Source organism: Acomys minous (genome assembly GCF_964271855.1).
Source record: "Acomys minous genome assembly, chromosome: 14".
In the NCBI taxonomy this organism is placed as follows: Eukaryota; Metazoa; Chordata; class Mammalia; order Rodentia; family Muridae; genus Acomys; species Acomys minous.
Genome location: NC_140496.1, coordinates 16084112 through 16109275, shown reverse-complemented (window position 1 = coordinate 16109275; position 25164 = coordinate 16084112). Strand labels below are relative to the sequence as shown.

Here is a 25164-nt window from a genome sequence, read left to right as displayed (position 1 = left end):
TGTTCCTCAGGTGCCATTTGGGCTTTTTTCTTTTTAAATAATATACCATCCTTAAATTTTTTTATTATAATACTGGATGTGGGTATATGCTATGGTCTATGTATGGAAATCAGAGGAAAATTTTTAGGAATTGGTACTTTCCTTCCACCCTATAGATTTTGGTGATTACAGTCCCTTGGCTGGCCACTGAGCCTCAGAGCTCCACCTGTCTCCTCCTCCCCTACCCTGAGATTACAAGCATACACTGCCATGCTAGTGTGTGTGTATGTGTGTGTGTGTGTATGTGGTGTGTATGTGGTGTGTGTGGGTATGTGTGTTGGGGACTGAACTCACATCCTTGTGCTTGCAAGGCAAATATTTTACTAACTGAGCTACCTCTGCACCCCCTAAGTCATTTATTAAGAAGAAACACAAAAATATATGATAGAAGACACTGAGATAACATAGATAAGAAACTCCAGGAAAATAATGGAGAATATTGCATCCTGTGTAGCCTATTGACATTCAAGTGTGAAGCCTAGCATTGAAACAATGAGCATTTGAGATTTCTGGGTTCATTTCCGCCTTGTGAGCTCTCAGTGAGGAATCAGCTGGAGCATGCGCTCCAGGGTACGGCTCCAGCACGTGCAGCCAGATGACTGGTTTGGTTAGATGGCTTTGCAGAGGCAAAGGCGGAAGACTGCATCAGGTGGGGACTTCAGGACGTGTGACCTGATACAATCACCACGTAAGCAGCCATCCAAGAAGACAGAAGGAGGGAGAGGAGAAACAGAGTTCATAAGAGACCTTAGTGCTGTCTGTGATTTGGTTGTGGGACACTGTTCCTGGGGAGATGTGAATATGTGTTTACACACACCAGGTCTGGAATCAACAATAGTAAGGGTACTACCAAAACCCACCTCAGTGAGTCTTACTGAGGTTATCTATAGGACTGTGGGCAAAGGGTTCCTTATAGGATCAGAGATGACTCAAAAGACAGCTTTATCATCAAAAGCCCCATCTAGCATGGGTGACAGGTCTTGGAGCACACTGCATAACCTCCAGGTAGCTCAGTGGGTTTGAAAGTGTCTTTGCCAGGTAGCTCAGTTGGTCTGAGCCTCTTTCAGCTGCTTGGCTGGTCTCTGCTTATCATGGACCGTTAGGCTTGTCTGCGAGTGTGTTTCTCACCTGTCCCTGCTGCTTATATATATTCTTGGAGAGGGAGGAAATGGCTTAGTGAATCTGGTCGGTTTCAGGAACTTTCTAAAGTCTTTGGATCATTCACGTCTTGAGCTTAAGGGGCTTCCCTGTAGGATAGATGTCTTGCTTCCCCTTAGAACATTGTATTGTTTCACTTTTTAAACATCCCGTGACTTACTGAGCCTCACTCCAGGGCAGAACAGTTTTAATCCACGAGGAAATTGTTACCTAACAGGCTTGGCTACATGTTGAATTAGCAAATGTACAGTTTATGAACCTACTGGACAAAAAGAGATTATTGACTGCATAATTGATAAGAAATGATTGCAAATGCTTGATGATGCCATCGTAGTTCCTTTCTAGTTGTGGTGTTAGTTTTAAGAAAAAGGCATAGCAAGGTATCTGAAGATGAATTAACATGCTACGTAGGAATTTACTCTAATCTTTTAGCAGGAGGATGTGGGTAGAACACCGGTGAATCATGTGGCAGTAATGTGTGGTCCTACGGAAGTAATTCATTCATACCACTCCCTCCACTTGTTGAGTCAGTGATGATTTTTTTTTTTTTTAAAATAGATGTGTAGAGGTAGGAACACTTAATAGCAGAAATCTGTGGTAAGTGGTTATCATCAGATAGCTTAGTGGAGTTGGTCACAATACTGCAAGATGACTAAAATGTTACTGATAGCTATACCGGAGGGCACTATCATGGGATCCCTGGGTCTCATAATTAATCCTACAAGCATAGGCACCGAAGAAGCCATCAAATGGTAAATTATGTTCTGCACAGCCCATTTAAGAAAGCAGGCGCTCAGTTAATATATTTTACAAAATCTTCATTATTCTCTTGTCATGTTGGAGATGTCATAGCAAAGGACAACATTTGATCCAGAGTTCCCATGACACTTCCACATATGTCTGATGATGGAGGAACCTGCATAAAAAGAACCCACTGTTGAGAGCATGCTCGGCTGATGGTACCAGCTGCCGCCGCAACTCCTCACTGTGCTCCTGATGGACCAGGCATCTCCAGGCTGCTTCTTACCCATGACCGGGCATGGTGATGGATCTGGTGTCAGACCAATGCAAGATCCCTCCTAAATACAATAAGTAGCTTTTGATCATAGCTCTAGTTGGGTTTTGCAAAGCTGTACCACGAAGCAGGCTCTTCCTTTCATCTTTGCTTTCACAGCTGTGGGTCTGGCTCACATTCTGAGGCAGTCTCTTCTTTCTGCTTCTCTCCGTGTGATGCAGGTATCGTGCCTCAGTGAATGGACTGCGCGGTTGATCCTAAGTTGGCTTCTGCATCTAGGAAAATAACGAACTGACAGCACCGTGTACTGGAAGAGACCGAGTGTGAGCATCCTCGAGGACTCAGTTGGCGGGGTGAGTGAACGACACAGACGCTTCTCAAAAGAGGTGCAAATAGCCAGCAAATGCATGAAAAAAAAGTTCAGCACCTTTATCCACCAGGGAAATGCAAATCCTCACTACAGTGAGATTCCATCTTAACTGGGTCTGCATGACAGTCATTAAAAAAAAAAAAAAACAAACTACAACAAGTGTTGGCGAGGATGAAGGAGAAAAAGGAATCCTTATATAGTGTTGGTGGGAATGCAATCTGGTACAGACACATATTAGGAATCAATATGAAGGTCCATAAAAGACCTCTAGAGCTCCTCAGAATGAACCAAAAGGAAGTCAAGGTCGGATACAACAGAGATATCCAAAAAGTGTTTATTGTGGTAATATCCACAGTAGTCAGGCAACAGGATCAGACAAGTGGATGAAAAAATATGGTATATACACACAGTGTGGTATTATTTAAACATAAAGAAAAACAAAATTTAGGGCTGATGAGATGGCTCAGTGGGTAGGGATGATTGGCAGCAATGCTGATGATTTGAAGTTTTCCTATGCCCTGCACAGAAGTCTGTGTTATATGCTGTGGACACACACACACACACACACACACACACACACACACACACACACACACACATAAAAAAGGAAAAGAGAAACAAAACTATATTGTTTGCTAAAAAATGAATGGAACTGGAAATCATCATGCTAAACCAAATGAGTCAGACTGAGAGTGACCGGTGTCCTGGGCTTTTTCCTCACCTGCAAAGCACTCAGTCTACTTGTCTGGGTGTTTTGTTTTCTATTTCAAGAGGCAGTAAGAGCATTAAGTTTGTGAATAGTAAATTATCAGGCCAAATTCTCAAAGAAGGCTTGTGTAAAAAACCAAAACATGCAAAGCAGAGTCTCATGTAAACCAGGCTGACCCAAAACTCAGTAGATCGCCCCGTCCACCTTGGGACACAAAAACAGATTCATTGATCTAATTCTCTTATGTGAATCTCTTGTCTTTACTTACTCAGCAGAAAAATCAGGAAATAAAGTATTCTGTAAGAATTGATACCCAGAGTTTTGTCTGTCCTCCACATATACACTGTTAACATTTATACCCATATTTAACACACCTGGATGTGTACGCACATATGTGCATATAAATATTTCAGATATTGCTATCTGTAATGCAGCTTCCTTCTTGTATTCAATTTATTTTGGTATACTTCCTCCCCCCTCTCCCACACATAGCTCCTCCTCATTCCCAGGTGGGGTCTCATGTGCAGTAAAGGATGGCTTTGAATTTCTGCACCTCGTGCCTCCAGGGGTTCCAGGTGTTCCCCACTAGTTTTGATTTATGTAGTTCTGAGGACTGAATTCAAGGCTTTTCCCATGCTAGATGAATATCCTCCTAATTGAGTTTACCCGATATAATTTATCTTATCCTTTGAGGTGGACCACGCTCTGGACAGAGGTGGAAAGTGGTGGGAAGTGTAGCTTGCGCAGCAAGCTTGCGCATGCTACACCAGGCTGGTGTAGGAAGGGTCTCTCAGAGACTGCACTCCGATCCACTCGGAGGTCATCCCTATCACCACACAACGGTGCTGGCCAATGGGAACTGGGCGAGACAACGTGTTTTATTTAGTATATCCTGCGTTACTCATTGTAGAAGCAACAGAGGCTGGCATTTTGCATGAGACGCACACGGGTTTACTGGTTGAATAGTTCTTTCTCCAAAGGCAAAAGCTCCTCCAAATGGCTTCCTGATGCCGTTTACACAATCCCTTCCTGACCCAATGCTCTCACCCTGCCCAACCTCTTCCTTCCTTCCCAAGGTTCGGACTTTCCAGGACAACACACTCTCTTTCTGTTTTCTCACCTGCATCTCTGACGTAGACAGGGATGGATCTAGTTCTATCATTTCAACATCTCATTTCTGAGGAGCAAGTATATTGTGTCACACTGTGTAGGTGCCCATAAGCAAGTGTAGGGATTTTGGTGATAGGAATGTTCAGTGTGCATGCTCCTTAATATGCCTTTGTAAAATTAATAACAGATGCAGCCTTACTAATAGGCTATTCCAACATCAAATTACATTTTCTTTTTCTCATGAGTGTTAAATGTCTATTTACAACAATAATGACATACATGCTGTATTTCTCAGTGTCTCTTTTGAGGTAAAAATAATGTGTTGCTTTAGAGAACATTTTGATGCTATTTCTAAGACAGGGAGGGCCATCCAAACATGGTCTGAAGGCCATCCACCCTGAGCTGCAGAACAAAGAGAAAACACATGACAACCGTGTATAAAAAAAAAAAAGCCCCAGAAACGACAGTTTCCAGTACTCTGGTCAACACGCTTGAAATGCACACTTAGTATGAAAACATATGCCATGGCGCTATCATTTTCTTTAGAATGGGAATAGAAGTCAAAGCAAGGTAGGGCCCAGAGGAGAGATGGCTCAGAATTTAAGAGCACCGACTGTTCTTCCAGAGGCCTTAGGTTCGATTTCCAGAACCTGCATGATGGCTCACAACTATTAATAACTTCAGTCCCAGAAGATCTGATGCTCTCTTATAGCATCAAGCTAGAGAGCACCATGCTCTCTTGGTGGGTATCATGCAGGTATACAAGTGATGCACAGGCATATGCGCAAACACCTATACATCTAGAACAAAAATAAAAATAAAAATAAAAGAAAAAGAGATTGATCTTTGACATGTCTAGTAGAACCAGCAAGGAGAGAGTTATTATAGTTGGGGGTTAAAGTAAGAACAAAAACCTGACCCTGTGACATCATACTTGGCCCCGTGATATCATACCTCATCCTGTGACATCATGCCTGACTGTATGATGTCACAGAGGCCAAGAGATTTCCCCCTTGTCATGCTTAAACCAAATACCAATGAAATGGGACAGGTGAGGTGGTTCAGTGGATAAAGGCATTTGCCACCAACCCTGATGACTCGAGTTCAAATCTTGGGACCCACAGGAAGGAGAGAACTGAGTCCTAAAAGCTGTTCTCTGACTTTAACATATGCACCCCCAAAATAAAATGAAAAAAAAAAATCATTGAAATGGAGCCATTTATTTCCTGGGCATAGCTTGCACCAAAGACCCTTCTGTTCTCTTTAAAAAAAAAAAAAGGTATATTATGTATGACATATGTGTGTGTTTGTGTATATATGTATGTATGCACACGTGTGCATGGGAGAAGGCATGCATGTGAGCAAAGGCCCGAAGAGGATGTCAGGGATCTTGCTCTATCATTCTTCACCTTTGAGACAAGGTGTCTTGCTGAGTTGAAAGCTTGTCGCTTCAGGGAGGCTAGCTGGGTAGGGAGCTTCCAGGATTTGCCTGTCTCTGTCTTAAGCTCTGGGGGAACATATTTGGCTTTATGTGGCCACTGTGGATCTGAACTCAGGCCTTCATGTTATATACTGCAAGGGTTCTTACCTGAGCCATCTTTCTGAGACAGGGGGACTGTAGGCCAGTCTGGTCTTGAACTAACAATCCTGCCTCAGTTTCCCTAAGCCTGGGATTGTAGCCATAGCTCACTGTGTCTCGCTTCCTTATATCCTTTTTGTTGTTGGCTTTGTTTTTGGAGACAGGGTTTCTCTGTGCAGCCTTGGCTGTCCTGGACTTGCTTTGTAGACCAGGCTGGCCTTGAACTCACAGAGATCTGCCTGCCTCTGCCTCCCCGAGTGTTGGGATTATAGGTGTATGCCACAGTGCCCAGCTACTTCCTTATATTCTTTAGTGAATGACTCAGGGCTCCTTTGAAGGCAGATGGCACAAATCTTGGAATAGAAAGAAATATAAGAGTGGACCATTTTTAGCTTTACTTTTTAAAAATTCTATTATTTACTTACTTATTTATTTATTTAATGTGTATGAGTGTTGTGTCCACATGTCTGCCTTGTGTACCACAAGAGTGCAGTGCCTGAGGAGTCCAGAAGAGGGTGCTGAATCTCCTGGAACAGGAGTAGCAGGCAGTTGTAGGCTACCATGTGAGTACTGGGAATAGAAACTGAATCCTCTGGAAGAGTAGCCAGAGTTCTTAACTGATGATCCACCTCTCGAGACGCCATTTTTAGCTTCTATAATGTTCCTGAAAATTCAAGTCAGTCCAGTGCAGTGTTGAAGAGAGCAATAGAGGCCGGGTCTGCAGTTATCTTAGGGAGCCATGTAAAGGCGAGTTGGACAAGGAAGGAACAATTCCAGCCAATCAGAACATTGCTGTGTCCACTGGAAGCACTGAGCATGATGCAGTGGAAGAGGGAGACCTAGGGGACTCCGCCGGGACGTCTAGAACCGCCTCGTGCAGCAGCCACATTGAACACAGGCAACCCATATGTCTGGGTATCACGTTTGCTTAAGAGGATTAGCTATCAGAACGTTATGTAATGAAGAGGATGATTTTTCAGAGTACATATTTAATTAAAAAAAAAAAACCCGGAAATACCAGTTTTATGTAAGTGAATGTTTGGTGGTGTTGATTATGAGAGGAAAAAAAAAAGTTAGGGAGCAGTTGAAGGAAAATGCTGTAAAACCCATCTTTTGGGCACTAGCAAGACATCTCCACTTGCCCCTGATTCAAGGACTCAGGTTCAGTGGCCAGCATTCACATTGGTTAGCTGACCACGGCCTGTAGCTCCAGTTCTGGTGGATCTGACGCCCTCTCTTGGCCTCTTTGGGTACTGCATGCACGTGGTGCATCTATGTACAAGCAGGCATGCGCATAAAATAGAATAAATCTTTTTTTCCCCTCGTGGGGTCTCTAAAGAATAAATTTTAAAACATATTTTTAGTGTAAAAAAAGGTAAGGTTAATTTAAATTGCAATTGTGGCCTAATTCATTTGTAACTGTGTTGCATATAGTGAGAAGAGTCATTAGCAATTATAAAAAATGTGTATATGAGTGGTTGACATGTTTATTTAGGAGTGTACTTGGGGACATGTGAGTAAAGCTATAGCTATTCTGATATTTGTATGCCCAATTAAGAGGACCATGACTTTTAATTTTTTTTCCTAGGGAGTGTGGCTGCCTTTTCCCACTTGCTCTCAGACTGTTGTCCCATCAGCACGTTCTTGCCCAGCAGGGTCTCAGAAATTAATGTTATTTCCACTACTATTATCACAGACATATTTTGGGATATTTTCTCAGTCGACATGTCACATGAGTTGGAAAACAGGGATTGTATGTATGTATGTATGTATGTATGTATGTATGTATGTATGTGTGTATGTATGTATGTATGTATGTGTGTGTGTATGTATGTATTTATGTGTGTATGTTGAAATCTTCTCCCTTTATGACTGTTCCAAGTGCTTCAGGTGGAGAATCACCAGATTTTTAAGGTAATCATGTAGCTTAAAAGAAACATGGATGCTGTCCCTGGGAACTCAGCTTTGGAACACCGGTGTGCTCAGAACAGGACACCGGGGTCAATGTTCCCATGAGTGGGCAGATACACTGTTGGGGACTAAAAAATGTCCCTCAAATCCACACATTGAAGTTCTAGTCCTAGTATCTCAGAATATGACTCCACGTGGGGACAGCATATTTATTTATTTTGTGTGCATATATGTTTGTTTCCATGTTTCCTGTGTGTGCACACGTGCGTGCAGGTGTATGTGTGCCTGTTGGCCAGAGGCTGACACTGGGATGGCTTCCTCTACCACCCTCCCCCTTTATGAGCTTGGGTCTCTCACTGATCCCGGAGATGGTTGACTAGCTAGACGGGTTGGCTGTGAGTTCATCTGTGAAAGTGCCCCGCTGTGTCCAAGACACGCTCTTCCCTTAGTCCTCTGCCGCCTCTGGTCTTACAGTCTTTCCACACCCTCTTGCACAATGACTCCTGAGCCTCAGGAAGATGGGTGTGGTACAGATGTCCCACTTAGGGCCGAGCACTCTGCCGTCAGTCTCGTTCTCCACGCCTTAGCCAGTTGTGAGTCCCTGCTACTGCAGAAAGGCTTAGCTGGGGAGGGCTGGCTCTCTTTTAATATTAGGTTCTGGCTAAAATTGTATTTCTTAAGGAATTTCCTTAGCACTTATTTTGTTATTTTTAAAACATCTAAAACAGTGTTTACCTCATCCCAACCACTGTTCCCAGTATTGTCAGTAACAGTGCGTTGTATTTAATCTTCGCAAGGCAGCTTTGGAGAATTTACTTCTGTCCAAGGAAACTGAGGCTGGGTAATTAACCTAATTTGCCCAAAGTCATACTGGTTGTTTTCCACTTTGCTTTCCAATATTTTTTTTGCAGACAAATGTGTTCTCTTTCTCGCTGTGCCTGCCAGGTGGTTCACAGGCAGAATTCTTACCCAGCCTAACGGCTCTGCAGGATGCCTTCACCTGTAAACACACATGCTGCTTTCCTCTGTAGATCTGATTCTGCATTACATTTTGAAATATTTCTCTTTTGTTCCAGAATGGATAGACATCGATGAAAAATAAAATAAGAATCCAGCCAAAATTTGAGAGCTACATAAAATTGCCAGTGTGTATGTGTGTGTGCAATTCCCACATTCTCTGTAATGTGAAACCAAGAAAAAACAAAACAAAACAAAAAAACAAACCACTCTGTACTTAGTTAAAAATTTGATGGACGTTCAAAAAAAAAAAAAAACATCAAATCTTGAAACAAAAATACGAATGGAATTGATTTAAATAAGAGATTGTTTGGACAAGAGGAATGAGGATGCTAATATTTTATTTAATCTGACAAACAAGTCCAGTGGGTTCAGAGTAGAGAAAGGGAGAAGAAGTGTGTGTGTCCAGGAGCTTGCCATTGTACTACCCAGAGCTTATCTTTCTGAAGTAGTTTTTCTCCTACAGAGGCAAGAAAAGCAATAAACTTAACAAGGCGCAGGGAGGCACTCAGGAGCCCGACCACAGAAATGGCTTGCTAGAACATGCTAGCGCTAGGCCATGCCTGCCCTTCCTTGTCTTTGTCACAGGGCTTGCTGCTTCAGCAACAACCAGCTTTTATTTGTAACCGTTCACAGTCAATTCCAGTTTACAACTGAGGGGAGAGCTTAAGTTGACAGCCGAACCAAAGCTGCTTCGCGCCACCAAGTATTTTTCAACTTTGACTCTATCACACTCTCGTGTCACAGAAGGGACAGTCTATCTCCATGTGTGATGGATGGTCTCGGTTGAAATAAACACTTGGATACGACTTCCTCCTCTCTTTCTTCTCTTATTTATTTATTTATTTATTTATTTCCTGAGACAAGGTTTAGCTATATAGGCCTGGCTGTCCAGCCCTGGCTCTCTATGGAAACCAAGCTGACCTCACACTCACAGAGATCTACCTGCCTCTGGTGCCACACCCAGCTGTGATTTCTTTATCAAGATGCCTGTTGCCAATCCTTCTTCTAAAAGTCATGTTAAAGACATGATCAACATTATCTCATTGTCATGAGGTTTGAGAAGCCATTTGACTCTTCCCTAGGCAAAAGTGTCTGAAGGTGTGAGGGTCTGTGTCCTGTATGTTTTACTTTGTTAGGGCTGCCACAGACTGAGTGGCTGAACCCACAGAAAGGTGTTTTCTGACAGTCCTGGCTGTTAGAAGTCCTAAGTCCAGATGTCAGACAGCTGGTTTACCTGAAAGCCCACGGATGGCTGTCGTCTCCTTGTCTTTTCACAGTCTTTCCTTTGAGTGGCTGGGACCTTCTAATGATGAAGATTAAATGCAACGCACTGTTTTCGACAATACTGGGAACAGTGGTTGGAACGAGGTAAACATTGTTTTAGATGTTTTAAAAACAACAAAATAAGTGCTAAGGAAATTCCTTAAGAAATACAATTTTAGCTGGGCGGGGTGGTGCATGCCTTTAATCCTAGCACTCGGGAGGCAGAGGCAGGCGGATCATTGTGAGTTCGAGGCCAGCCTGGTTTACAAAGCGAGTTCAGAACAGCCAAGATAACAAAGGGAAACCCTGTCTCAAAAAACTAAAAACAAAACAAAAAAACAAAACAAAACAAAAAAACAAAAAAAAAAAAAAAAAGAAGAAGAAGAAAGAAAGAAATACAATTTTATCTAGAACCTAATATTAAGAGAGCCAGCCCTCCCTCCCCAGCTAAGCCTCTTTCTGCAGTAGCAGGGACTCACAACTGGCTAAGGCGTGGAGAATGAGACTGACGGCAGAGTGCTCGGCCCTAAGTGGGACATCTGTACCACACCCATCTTCCTAAGGCTCGGGGATCGTTCTGCAAGAGGATGTGGAAAGACTGTAAGACCAGAGGCGGCAGGGGACTAAGGGAAGGGCGTGTCTTGGATGCCGCAGGGCACTTTCACGCATGAGTTCACAGCGGTTATGACAGCATGCATAAGATCGGTGAGCTGAGGCTAGACAAAACCGCAGCGTGGAGAGGAGAGATGGGCGTGAAGTCCCGCCCCTGGCTGAGGAATTTTGGGTAGTTGATAGCTGACAAGAGAGGGAGAGCCTTTTTTTCTTTAAGGGCGTGGCCAAATTCCAGTGGAAAATCAAAAACCCCCGTAAATATTCCAAGAAGAGACTTGATACCCTATGAGCATCTAAAGGGGGAAGAAGTCCCCCTCAGTCACAGTCATAGGAGAAGGGAGTAAGAGAAAAATGTGAGTGAGGGAGGAATGGGAGGATACAAGGGATGGGATAACCATTGAGATGTAATATGAATAAACTAATAAAAAAAAATATAAAAACCCCCATAAACTGTTTGTGATGGGTGTGAAAGCAGTGGTTCTCAACCTGTGGGTCGCGACCCCCCCTTTCAGGAGGGTTGCCTAAGACTATCCACCAGAGAAGACAGATATTTACATTCTAATTCATAACAGCGAGCACATTTGCAGTTATGAAGTAGCAATGAAAACAATATGGTTGGGGGCAGGGTCACCACAACATGAAGAACTGTATTAAAGTGCCGTGGACCATCTCAGTTGGGTATAGGTCCTTGTGGTCGGGAGTTCTCAAAGCGTCATTGGGCAAGAGATAGGTGAGTGACAAACAGAGACAAACTCGGGAAGTTTGAGTCTGAGTGTATTTTGGAGACAAGCAAGCCAGGGTTTTATACACATTTTAAACCAGGGGTGTTCTCTTGTGGTTACATTATTTTTCCATACAATTCAAAAATACAGGATGCAGTGTAATTATGCTGTCATCAGTCTTGAACAATCATTCATAAGTCATTATATTGGTATCAGTGCATGTGCCTTCTTTATCAAAAGAATGCCAAACGTCTGTGAGTCAAGACAGTTTGTTTTCTTAACTCATGTGCCACTATCTGGAGTTTAACTCAAACACCTTATTTTTCAGTCATAATATGAACTATTCACTGGTGACTAATTCTTAGCCATGTTTTCTTTTAACAAGTGGAACGGAAACTTAGTGGTAAACTTGACTGAATGACTCTTGGCTGCAGTTTCAAGTTAAGGGTCTCCTAGCAACACAGTTACACCCAAAAAGTTCTTTGATAAGAAAGTAAAAACAAAGGCAGAAAGAGAAAACAGTCAGAATGTTCCCAAAACAATGAGTGCTGTAATCGGTTCCTCCTGGCAGAAACATCGGACCTGTTCCAGGAGGCTCTCCCTTGAGTGGAGGTTGTTGCCTCAGGCTCTGTAGTAATGTTTGTCACACAGACTCCACTGGAAGGGTCATGACATTAAAGGGTTGCAACATGCAGAAGGTTGAGAATCACTGGGTTAAAGAATTAAAGAAAATGGGACACAAATTTGGGTGGGTAGGGAAATGGGCATGGATCTGGGATGAGTTGGGGTAAATATGATCAGAATATATTATATGATATTTTCAAAGAACTGACGAAAAATGAGAAAACAAAATAATAATAATAAAATAATAATAATAATAATAATAATAAAATAATAATAATAATAATAATAATAATAATAATAATAATAATAATAAATCCCATAGTTCTCACTGGAGTGCTGACTTATCTATAGAACAGTGAGAGATGAAATATAAATGGTCTTTGGTGACTTCTCGATTGCAAACACATCCGTGGGATTCACGCAGTGCCTTCTTGACTTATCCCTCGAAAAGCACAAGGACAGAATGCTGAACTCAGGGGAAGCAATTTTGCAACAGGCCAAGATAATAAGTTCCGAACTTGCAGTGTTCTGACGATCCAGGCTTTAGCTCTAGATTATAAAGAAATAGACGGGCTCATTTCCTTCAAATAACCCTTCATAAATATCAGTCCTCTTATCTGGACCCTTCATAAGTCGTGCAGTGAGAGCACGAAGCTATGGTCTCTGCAAGGGCGTTGTGTGAGGAGACTGGAACCCTCTGATGACGCTGGGAGAAGCCCCGTCCAGTGGGCAGTAGTCGGCGCTCCTGTTCTCATATCCCGGTCACACAAGTGGACAGCTGCTGGGTTGCTAACTCTGGGAGAATTATTCTACTCCGTTGAAGACTTGTTGCTCCAGCCAAGCATCCGTTAGTTTTCTAACAGTGCTTTGGGAATGAAGGAGGCCTCGCGCGCGGTGCCGTAAACACAAGAACGATTGTACAGTCAGAGTGACGATGGAGTGGGACCCCGCCTTTGGCTGGCTCATCCTCAGTCTCCTCCCGATCTGCAAGTAAGTATGGTTACAATGCCCTTTTCTTTTTAAGTATAATATTTTGAATGTATTCTTTGAGGATTTCATGCAATGCGTTTTGATCAACGCTCACCCCGCCAACTACTCCCAGACTCCCCTCCCCCACCCGCAGTGCCTCTCTTATAAGATGTTTTTAAGGACCAGAGGTAGGCACAGTGACCTATACAAACCAATGTCAGTGCAGCACCACGGAGGGGCCTGCACACGGGGTAGTTTTGTTGGTGCTTTGATTGGCTTATTTTGGGCCTAATTCGCGGACAGAAAATTCAAAGATTGTTCAGTGTACGGTTGAATGAGTTTGGACACATGCTTAAACCTAGAAAACCAACATGCAAATGAAGAGAAGGAAAATTTCATTTCCCTAGTTGCTGGGTGCCCCCTCTCAGCCTGCAGCACCCCAGAGGCGGCCACTCGTATTCTGTTGTTGTAAATTACTTCTGACTGGTCTTGAACTGCATGTAAATGGACTGATTCAATATTTACTCCATTTAGTCTGACTTCATGTACTAGACACAGTGCTTAAAAAACATATATGTGTATATTAGCAGTCCATTTTTTAAAACAGCAGCACATTGAAATATGTTGTATTAATACAGCAAGGTTTGTTCATCCATTTTACTTAAAAATTTCTTAAACGCTATTTATTTATGCATGTGCGGTGGTTGGAATAAGATGTCCCCTCTAGGCTCATATATTTGAATGCTTAGTCACTAGGGAATGACACACACACACACACACACACACACACACACACACACACACACACGGGGTGGCACGTGATACATTCTTTTGATTCTTTGTTTAGGACGTGTGGCCTTGCTGGGATCAAAGTGGCCTTGTTGGAGGAAGAGTGTCACTAGAGATGAGCTTTGAGGCCCAGTGGCTTGCGAGAGCCACGGTCTGCCAATCGGGGTGTAGCTCTCTGTTACTGCTCTAGCACCGTTGTGTGCCACCATGCCCCACCATGCTCAGAACGGACCCTCTGAAACTGTAAGCACACCCCCAATCAAATGCTTTCTTTTAAAAGAGTTGCCTCAGTCATTTGGTGTCTCTTTACATCGCGATAGAACGGTGACTAAGACAAGCATGTTTGTGCGCATGTGCGGCAATCGGTCGACAGCCTGCGGGAGCCGGTTCTCTCCTTCCATCACGTGTGATCTGGGGCTCGAACTCAGGTTGTCAGGTGTGCACAGGAAGCACCCGCAGAGTCATTTTGGCAGCCCTTGTTCATTCGTTCCCCTTTTGGTGTGGGCTCCATAATGGTCTCTAAGTTCTTTGACCTTCCTGTCGTTGGTAAATGCTGCCTGTGTCTCCACTCTTGAGTTCAAGTTCAGATTCGTCTTAGCAAATGGAAGCTGGAATCTTTCACTTTCTGTCCCAGGGAACACTTTCTTTAGGACATAGCTGCACTGTGGGAGAGGCCATGCTGTCCCATGGAGAGGTGTATATGGAAGGGTCCTACTGAAAAGGAGCTATGGCCTCCTACAGTATTTAGTTATTGTGTAAATTATTTAAGTTTAAAACAAAATTTAAAAACGTAATATTACATCTATTTATTTATATATTTATCTCTGTGTGTGTGTGTGTGTGTGTGTGTGTGTGTGTGTGTGTGTGTGTGTGTACACACACATGCCTTGGTGCCCATGTGGAGGTTGGAGGATAACTTGATGGAGTAAGTTCTCGTTCCACTGTGGAGGTCCTGGGGCTTGAACTTAGGTCATCAGGCTTGGCAGCAAGCACCTTTACCTGTTGACCTCTTTTGCTAGCCTTTAAATTTCTCATGAAACCCACCATCTCCTTGTCAATTCAACCCATATTTTTCTTTAAAAGTGTTCATGGGTTTATTATAGGAACTATTTAAAAGATTTTAATCAACAAATTTCAATACACCTATCAATAGGATTGCCTTTGGGTCACAGATCAATATACTTATTTCTTTACATAGTTTTCACATTTTTGTTATATGCTATTCATGAAGTTTCCAAGAGCACTGGAGAATGAAATGTGGCATTTTAAAAATTTCTTCTTACCATTTTTTTCCCCTCAGAGACTAAGAGACCACTCTTCAGTCAGATGGCTTGCAGGGTGGAGGTGGGGGTAGCACGTGGTATATTCTTCTTGCTTCTTTGTCAGGCTGGGTCAGAGCTGGACTACAGCTCTGTTTCCTTAGATGATGTGTCTGGTTTGATTTAGAAACTCTCACTTTGTCCTGCAGCTTGACTCTCAGCTTTCTTCGCTGCCGCTGCCGTGACCGAAGGACAAATCAACCTCCTCTCAGGATTTGTACTCAGAGGGATTTGATTTGTAGCGTAGTTGTTATGACTCACTTACAAATTCAACTCTAGCAGAACCCTGAGGTCTGACCCCATGAAAGGGCTGAAACTGCCTCTGCCTTCCAGCCCTGTATCCATCAAGTATTCCAGGAAAAAAAGATCCAGGAATGGCAATACATTGGCTGAGATAATTTTTGTTATTTTGTAATATTTTATTTATTTAGTGTGTGTGTGTGTGTGTGTGTGTGTGTATGTATGTGTGTGTGTATGATACACATGTGGGTGTGTGAGTGTGCGTGCATTTGTTTATAAGTAGGGGCATGAGGGGCTGGAGAGATGGCTCAGAGGTTAAGAACACTGGCTGCCCTTCCAAAGGTCCTGAGTTCAATCCCCACCAACCACATGGTGGCTCGCAACCATCTATAATGAGATCTGATGCCCTCTTGTGCTGTGCAGGCACACATGTAGGCAGAACACACTGTATAGATAATAAATTAAAATCTTAAAAAAAAAAAAAAAGAAGCTGGCGTGATGGCTCACGCCTTTAATTCCAGCACCTGGGAGGCAGAGGCAGGCGATCGCTGTGAGTTCAAGGCCAGCCTGGTCTACAAAGTGAGTCTAGGACAGCCAAGGCTACACAGAGAAACCCTGTCTTGAAAGACAAAACAAAACAAAACAAAACAAAAAAATAAGTCGGGGCATGTGCACACCATCATGCACTTGTGGAGGTCAGAGGACAATTTATGGAGTTGATTCCCTCGTTTTACCGTGTGGGCCTCGGGATTTGAACTTGGGTCATTAGGCTTGGAGGCAGGTGCCTTTACCTGCTGAGCCATCTTAACCAGCCTAGAGTCTTCTTTCTTTTGCTGGCCCGTGTGGTTGTGAAAGCCTGCCTGATCTTTCCTCGCGCCCCCTTCTTCCACCTATGACACGTGTCCTCTTCTGTGTAACTGCAGTCAGCCTTGCTGTGTGGTCGGATGTGTGGAAGTCTGTGGCTCCTTGCTCACCTCTGTGTGGAGTTTAGCTCATTCTTCGTGTCTGATGCTGTTTCACAGCTTTGTAGGAAAGTGGCTTGTTCTTCTTGTTACCATGAGAAACAATGGCCTTTTGCACCATCCTCCATCTTTACCAGAAACAGAACGCCCATGCTAATTTGAAAGCATTTATTATTTTCCAATTAGGCACTTTGGCAGGGATCAGTTGGGTGATTTATAAGGCTTAGGTTATAAAATTCCTTTAAATAGTAAGCAGAGAGCAGAAGGATATTGGACATGCAGCTGGCACTTCTGACTCTCCAAACCTCCCTCTTATGAGTTTTATGACTTTCTGCATTTTTTTTTTTTAAAACGAGAGTGATGGACAGTGAACTCTCAATACAGGCACACAAAGGACACAGCTCCTCCTGAGTAAGAACGTAAAGGATTTAACTGCATGGGCATGGCTGGACCCAGCTGTAGACCCTGCAGCATTTTTATTATTATAAGGGTCTGTTGCCCCATCTTTCAGTGCCTGGGATGGTACTTTTGTACCAACGACAACCGGTGTCTATGGAGCCTGGGTATAGAGAGGATATTTTCAGGCTCATTCTTCACGAAGCTCAACCTGATATCCTCCTGCCCCTAGGACTGCACATAGAGACACCTGTCATTCTTCGTGTGCTGTGTGCTCTGCAGCAAACAGCTCAAAACTTGAATGGACCTTGCCAGTTGTCCTGCGATGGTATGTCCATCTTTTACTGTTTTGGGCGCACTTTGATTCTAGCAACTGTCAAAGGACATATGACTAGGAGTAGAGAACCAATACAGGCATTTGACTATTCCACAAAGAAGTGGGCTGGAGGCTTCTTCAAGTATATGTTAGCATGCATGTGAGACATTTAAGCTCAGTCTGTAATTATAGATATTAAATATCTCATTTTATATCAATTATACCTCAAATGAGCTATAAAACAAAGTCAACATCAAGATTCTCACTAACAAGTTGAGATTAATAATAATTTCTCATTTTGATAAGGGGGCCTCATAGGACTTTGGATTCAGAAAGGGTGCAGAAATTGTATTGACCATCTGGAAACATGACATAACAAAGCCTTTAGGTAGTTATATTAATAGATGCACCTATTCAGGCTCATGGGCATTACTTATTTATTTCTTAGGTTAAATTTACTTGTTAGCTGATTTATAAAAACAGTTATAAAACAGTATAAATATATACATTTATAAAACATAAAAATCATCTGGGAGAACATATGATTAATATTTTTAAAATTTAAGTTTTATCTTAAATATATTTATGTTTTACATGCATGTATGTCTATGTACCCCATGTATCCAGTTTCTGTGGAGGTCAGAAGAAGGTGTCAGATCACTGCAGGACCAAAGTTACAAATGGTTGTGAGCTACTGTGTGGGTGCCAGGGACTGAACTTGGGTCCTCTGGAAGAGAAAGCAGTACTCTTAATCACTGAGATATTTCTCCAGGCCTGTATTACTTTTTGATGCTTCATCTGTCTTAGTCACTGTTCTATTGCTGTAAAAAGATACCATGACTAACACAACTGTTATAAAAGAAAGCATTTAATTGAAGGCTTGCTTATAGTTTCAGAGGGTTAGTCCTTTGTCATTATTAGGGGAAGAATGGTAGCACACAGGCAGACATAGTGCTGTAATAGTAGCTGAGAGCTACATCCTGATCCACAAGCAGGATTGACAGAGAGAGAGAGAGAGACAGAGAGACAGAGACAGAGAGAGACACACACACAGAGACAGAGAGAGACACAGAGAGAGTGAGAGACAGAGAGAGAGAGAGAGAGAGAGAGAGACACAGAGAGAGAGAGAGACAGAGACAGAGAGAGACACAGAGAGAGACACAGAGAGAGTGAGAGACAGAGAGAGAGAGAGACAGAGAGAGAGAGACAGAGAGAGAGAGAGAGACAGAGACAGAGAGAGACACACACACAGAGACAGAGAGAGACACAGAGAGAGACACAGAGAGAGTAAGAGAGAGAGAGAGAGAGAGAGAGAGAGAGAGAGACAGAGAGAGAGAGAGAGACAGAGACAGAGAGAGACAGAGACAGAGAGAGACACAGAGAGAGACACAGAGAGAGTGAGAGACAGAGAGAGAGAGACAGAGAGAGAGAGACAGAGAGAGAGAGAGACAGAGACAGAGAGAGACACACACACAGAGACAGAGAGAGACACAGAGAGAGACACAGAGAGAGTAAGAGACAGAGAGGGAGAGAGAGAGAGAGAAGAGAGAGAGAGAGAGACAGAGACAGAGAGAGAGAGAGAGAGAGAGAGAGAGAGAGAGAGAGAGAGAGAGACAGAGAGAGAGTGCTCAAAGCCCACCCCCAGTGACACACTTCCTCCAATAAGACCACACCCCTAATCCTTTTAATCCTTTCAAACAGTTCCTTCCCTGATGGGCAAGCATTCAAATATACGAACCTTTGGGAGCCATTCTTATTCAAACCACCACACTCCCCTGGCCCCAACAGACTTAAATGCAAATTGTAATGCAAAATGCACTTATCCCAACTTAAAAAAATATTCATAGTCTTTCAGTCTCAAGACTGCTTAAAAGTCCAAAGTCCAAAGCCTCTTTGAGACTCAAGACAATAACTGTAACTCCTGTAAAATCAAAATCAAAGGTAGATTCTTCTGGCAATACAATGGCACAGAATATAATTTATCCTTCTACAAGGGAGCAGAGGGCGCACAGTGTGGAAATACTGGACCAAAGCAATACCAAAAATCAACAGGGCACATACCACACTCTGCATTTCTATGTCTGATATCAAAGCTCACTTCATATTTCCAGCTCCTTTCGGCTTTGCTGACTTTAACACACTTCTTTCTTGGGCCGTTCCACATTTTTGGCAGGTATCCCATTACTCGGGCGTCTCCAACATCTTGGGTAGAGCCTCTCAGAGGACAAAGCTGCTGGGCTTCTTTCTGCAAGCATAGAATAGTGCCAGGGGCTGGCTCTCTGCCATGGGTTGGGTCAGGCATTGGTTGGACATTCCCTCAATTTCTGCTCTAGCGGTTCTATCTTTATCCCTGCATGTCTTGTAGGCAGGCTCACTTTTGGGTCAAAGCTTTTGTGGGTGGGTTGGTGTTCCCCTCCCTCTGACAGGAGTCTTGTCTAGTTAGAGGGTCTCCTCTTCAGTCTCTATGACTCCTGATACTAGGAATCTGCTAAGAGTCCCTCTCATATCCTTCCAGGAGCCTACCCTGACTTAGGAGGTCTCCAGCTTGCCAGATGTGCCCCCACTCACAGTTTCTCTTCTCTCTGCAGACCTCTGTCCTCCCGCCCCCATCTCCCCAGGTCTGATCTCCACCCTCATATCTCTCTGGGATCCCTCTCCTACCTTGTTCCCTCTCTTCAACCACTACCTTTTGTCTTTTCTGTTTCTTATTCTGATTGATATTTGAGCATCTTCCCTTGGATCCTCCTTGTTACTTATCTTTTTTTTAAATTAAATATTATTTTACATATACATTTATATTATTACACATATATACAATAAACTACCTATAGCAAGAAGAACCATGACAAAAATCAGGAATTATATAAATGTTATATTCTTAGTGTTGCTACTTATCTTCTTTGGGTCTGTGCATTATAGTATGTTTATACTGTACTTTATGGGTAAAAGCCACTTAAAAACAAGTACATACCATGTGTGTCTTTCTGGGTCTGGGTTACCTCACTCAGGATGATTTTTTCTAGTTCTATACATTTACCTGCAAAATTTAACATTTCCTTATTTTTAATGGCTGAGTAGTATTCCATTGTGTAAGTTTGCCATAGTTTCTTTATTCATTCTTCCGTTGAAGGACATCTAGGTTGTTTCCATATTCTGGCTATTACAAATAAAGCTGCTATGAACATAGTTGAGCAAGTGTCATTGTTGTATGATGGAGCATCTTTTGGGTATATATCCAGGTGCAGTATAGCTGGGTCTTAAGGTAGAACTATTCCCAATTTTCTGAGAAAGGGCCGGTTTGATTTTCAAAGTGGCTGCACAAGTTTGCACTCCCACCAGCAATGGAGGAGTGTTCCCCTTTTTCCAGATCCTCACCAGCATGTGCTGTCACTTGAGTTTTTGATCTTAACCATTCTGACAGGTGTGAGATGGAATCTCAGAGTCGTTTTGATTTGCATTTCCCTGATGACTAGGGAGGTTGAACATTTCTTTAAGTGCTTCTTGGCCATTCGAGATTTCTCTGCTGAGAATTGTCTGTTTACCAGTTTGCCTTCTTAAAGAACCTGGGACCCCCTGCCCATGGTTGGTATTATCTACAATATGCTGGACTCTCCCACATCAGTCATCAATCAAGAAAATGCACCACAGGCTTGACTACAGGCAAACCATATGGCAACATTTTCTCAGTTGAGAATCCTTCGTCCCAATAACTCTGATGTGACAAGTTGACAAGAATCTAGTGAGCACAGAACTAAATTACTGTTTAAATTATGCTTAATATTGATAAAAGATTACAAGAATTGCCTACGAGCCTGGCCTTTTATGTGAGTACCAGGGATTGAACTCAGGTCCTCACACTTGCCCAGCAAGCACTTTATTGACTGAACTATGTCCCCATTCATAACTTTTTCTTCTTGTGATAACTGAAAAAAATATCTTCTGAAGTTTACGAAATTTCTAGTTTTAAAAAACTCCCACTGGAAACCTGGTGTGATGGTGGATATCTGTAATCCTGGCTGGCACATTGAAGGGGGAAGGAGGACAGAAGTTCAAAATCGTCACCAACTTCAGAGTGAATCCGTTGCCAGTGAGGGTTATTGTATAAGGCTGTCTGAACTCCTCCTTCCAAGATCTCCTGTGGAGTATATCCTAGATCCAAAAAAATATTTATGTAAGTTTTTAAAAAATTAAGAAATTGTTATTTAAAATTTGCATGTATGGGTGTATTGTCTGCATGTATGTCTATGTATCACACGTATGCGTGGTGTCCATGGAGGCAGAAGAGAACCCTGGATCCCTTTGGAACTGGAGTTTCAGATGGTTATGAGCCTCCGTGTAGGTCCTGGGATTCGAACCCAGGTCTTCTGGAAGAACAGCCAGTGCTCATGACTGACAAGTTATCTTTCCAGGTCCTCTACTAATTGTTAATTATGTGTTTTTGTAGTGTCTGAATGTGGGCGTATGCATATGTGAATACAGCTCTCCACGGAGGTCAGAGGTAGCTGTGACCCACCCAATGGCTGTGAGTGCTGGGAATTGAACTCAGGTCTTCTGCAAGAGTGGTACTCACTCTTAGACTGCCGAACCATCTCTCCACTCCCCATATACAAGAATTTTTAACACAAATAAAAAGAAGATGAGGACTTTTAGTTCAGGTGTGAATTTTAATTTCATGAGCTATTTAACAGATTCTAAATGAAACTTCTCTGTAGCCAGAGTTAAAGGCAAAGATTTTCTTTGTCATGGTTTCAACTTCGCTTGGAAACCGTTTTTGATGAAGGAGAGAAGGCTTTTAAACACCTGGAGCCTCTTGACGAATTTGCACCAGTTTTGAAGTGTTCTGTCAGGCCAAGGTCACCCCCTCTGCAGCGATCAAGGCCCGCACAGCTCCTGTCCTTTCTCCGCACCCAGGTCTGTTGTCACTTGAGATTTTCCGTCACCCCCTTCCGTCCCCTCCTCCTCCGTCTCATTCTTCTCTTTTGAAATTTATTGCAGTTTTGATTTCCTGCCACAGTAAGCAGTTATCTTTTATGGTCACTGATGAGTGTTTTCATGTTGGGAGACTCCAGACCATTCCTGTCAGCCCCTGGGCAACGGCAGAGAAACCCTATTCATGGGGTTTCTTAACTGTGTCAATAGTTCAGGATGCCCTGTCATCTGTTTTACAGTGTTTGATGGAGTTTTTCTTTTCTTTCTTTTCTTTTTTTTTTTTTTTTTAGATAGTTTTGGAATCCTATTGAGGCGAACAGCTGGACAAGTTTTACAATTGGGGCACACACAGGGGAAAGTGACACCTGTAATTACAAAGGTTGTGTGTGGAGGGAGCATGAAGGGACTTTTCTCTTGCACTCTTGATGCCCTGATGGGAACTTGGAGCTGGAAGCTGTCGTCCGGTGACTCTGAGCAGAGTGGTTCCCAGCTCAGGTTGCCTTTCTCTCCTATGTAATGGTAAATGTCTCCAGGGACACTTGACAATGTCTTGAGGTGCTGTTGGTTGTCACAGTTGGAAGGTACATATTGCTTGGTGTCTGTTGGGCACAACATGACAAAGTATTGTGCAGTCTAAAGTGTCAAGTGTTATCCTGGGAGATAGCTTGGTGACTAAGGGCACTTTGCGGCTGAACCTGATGACCTGATTTCAAACTCTGGCACAGAGACAGAGATAGAGACACAGAGAGAGAGAGACAGAGAGACAGAGAGAGAGAGAGAGAGAGAGAGAGAGAGAGAGAGACAGACAGACAGACAGACAGACAGACAGAGAGACAGAGAGAGAGAGACAGACAGACAGACAGACAGACAGACAGACAGAGAGAGAGAGAGAGAGAGAGAGAGACAGAGACAGAGACAGAGACAGAGACAGAGACAGAGAGAGAGCAAGCCTGGTGGGGAGGGATTTTCTGAATGTTGTCCTCTGACATTTACATTTCTCTCTCACCCCGAAAGAAGAAAAGAATCAATCATGTTAAGATAAGATTGAGAACTTCAGCCGGGCATTGGTGGCGCACGCCTTTAATCCCAGCACTCGGGAGGCAGAGGCAGGCGGATTGATGTGAGTTCGAGGCCAGCCTGGTCTACAAAGCGAGTCCAGGACAGCCAAGGCTACACAGAGAAACCTTGTCTCGAAAAAACAAAAGCAAAAAAAAAAAAAAAAAAAAAAAAAAAAGAAAAAGAAAAAAGATTGAGAACTTCCCCAATCAGCTCTATTTCTTCCTTCCTTCCCTCCTACCCTCCCTCCCTCTCTTCCTCCATCTCTCTCTCATGGGTGTGTATATACTCATTAAATGTGAGTGTGCGCGTGCATGCGTGCGTGTGTGTGTGTGTGTGCGTGTGTGTGTGCGCGTGTGTGTGTGCTTGTGTGCACGCAGGTGTGAGTGCCTGCCTGTGTGTGTAAGAGACTAGAGGACAACCTCAGGTTTCATTCTTTAAGTCTCATCCAAATTGGTTTTGCTGTTGTCTTTTTTTTTTTTTTTTTGAGGCAAGGTGTTTGTATTGTCTCTTGATGGCTTTTGAATTGCTCTAAAAAGAACAAAATTTGGCACCGGCACTGTGTCTTCTTTCTTTTTCTTAAAAAAAAAAAAATCCAAATAAACTAAGTGTTTTCTTTTCCATATTCCTCATGATTCTTAGCAATATCTTTATGGTAACGCTCAGTCCAGAACCTGGGACAAACAGAACTTCACGTGTCCTTCATTTTATATCTTTGGATGATAGCGTGTCCCCTGATGGTAGAGAAAAAGAACCAGAAAAGTTATGTGCATATAAATATTTATTCTTGTAGAATCTAGAATTTTCTAAGACGCTTTTAAAATTGGTTTATAAATCTCACCACCTTTTCTTCTGTCCTTCTTTCCCTCCTCCCTGTTTCCCTCTCTTCCTTCCTCCCCACAGCTCTCTCTTTCTTCCCTACCTTTCACATGAAGCAGGGTTTTGCTCTCTAGCCCAGATTGGTCTGGAGCAGACTAGGTAGCCCAGGCTACCTCAAACACAATATCCTCCTGCCTCATGATCTCAAAGCTGTGAGATTATGTAAATGTGCACCACCAAACTCAGTGCGCCCTTTTTTGATTTAATTATGTGTCATCTATGCAGATGGACCCCAGTTTGAGAGTCAGCTTTGGTGGCCTGTACTTCATGGTGAAACCTTTCTCATTCTCACTAGTATCTGTTCTATTAAAACTCCTAGAAAACATTAGTTCTTTTCTGTGATGTACCTAATTAGAAGAGCTTGGTAGCTGGTGATGGAGTTTTTCCTTTTGGTGAGCCTACAAGGTACAGTTTAATATCTTCGTGTGAAAGTCAACCGACAAGACACAACTTAATACGTCTACAAATGATGCAGAAGCAATATGGAACTTATTAACCACTATTTTTTTTAAATTTAAAATTTGTATTATGTGTATATGTGTCTGTCTGTCTCTGCTGTCTGTCTTGGTCGGTCTCTGTCTCTGTCTGTCTCTCTCTTTGTCTCTGTCTGTCTGTCTGTCTCTGTGTCCCTCAGAAGCCAGAAGAGCACTTTGGATTTCCCAAAACTAGAGTTTCAGGAAGCCGTGTGCTGCCCCATGAAAGTGTGGAAACAAAGTTCCAGTCCTGTGCACGAGCAGTATGTTCTTTTAACCTGAGCCATGTCTCTAGCTCCTAACCACTATTTTGGACGAAATCATTCTGTTTCACCTTATATATCCATTTCTATTAAATTTTCTTAGCGTTTTGTAACTTATAAGGCATTTTGCTCTCCATCTTTCCAAAACCCCTTTCAGGTCAACCAGGAAATTTATTCCTACCTTTGTGTTGCTTCTACATATGCAAATTTCTCTCTGCACAGCCCCTACCCAGACTGTAGGCCCTTCAAAGGCTGGAAGCACATTTTATGCTTCTTTGTATCACATCAGTGCCCTTAGCTGAAAATAGTCAGTGTGTTTTTGTTGACTGATCCATTGTTGAAACTTAATACAGGGAATTCAGAATTACCCAGACAGCATGCCAGATTTAGTAGACTCTTTTTGGATTAAGCAAATTCTAAATTTTGAGAACCCCAATCAGT

General features: G+C 42.8%; 1 long non-coding RNA gene across 2 annotated transcripts in view; it reads left to right on the top strand.

Moving 5' to 3' along the window:
• The window catches only part of LOC311582843, a 34541-nt gene extending 23388 nt beyond the window's left edge, over window positions 1-11153 (top strand). Inside the window, exons 2-4 of one of the 2 annotated variants that reach the window (XR_014774268.1) lie at window positions 2434-2565; window positions 10189-10279; window positions 10646-11153. This is a non-coding gene — a long non-coding RNA (uncharacterized lncRNA). Of the gene's footprint in view, window positions 1-2433; window positions 2566-10188; window positions 10280-10642 lie in introns of both variants that reach the window. The other variant, XR_014774269.1, reaches the window with a different exon arrangement.
• The last annotated feature ends 14011 nt before the right edge of the window (window positions 11154-25164 follow it).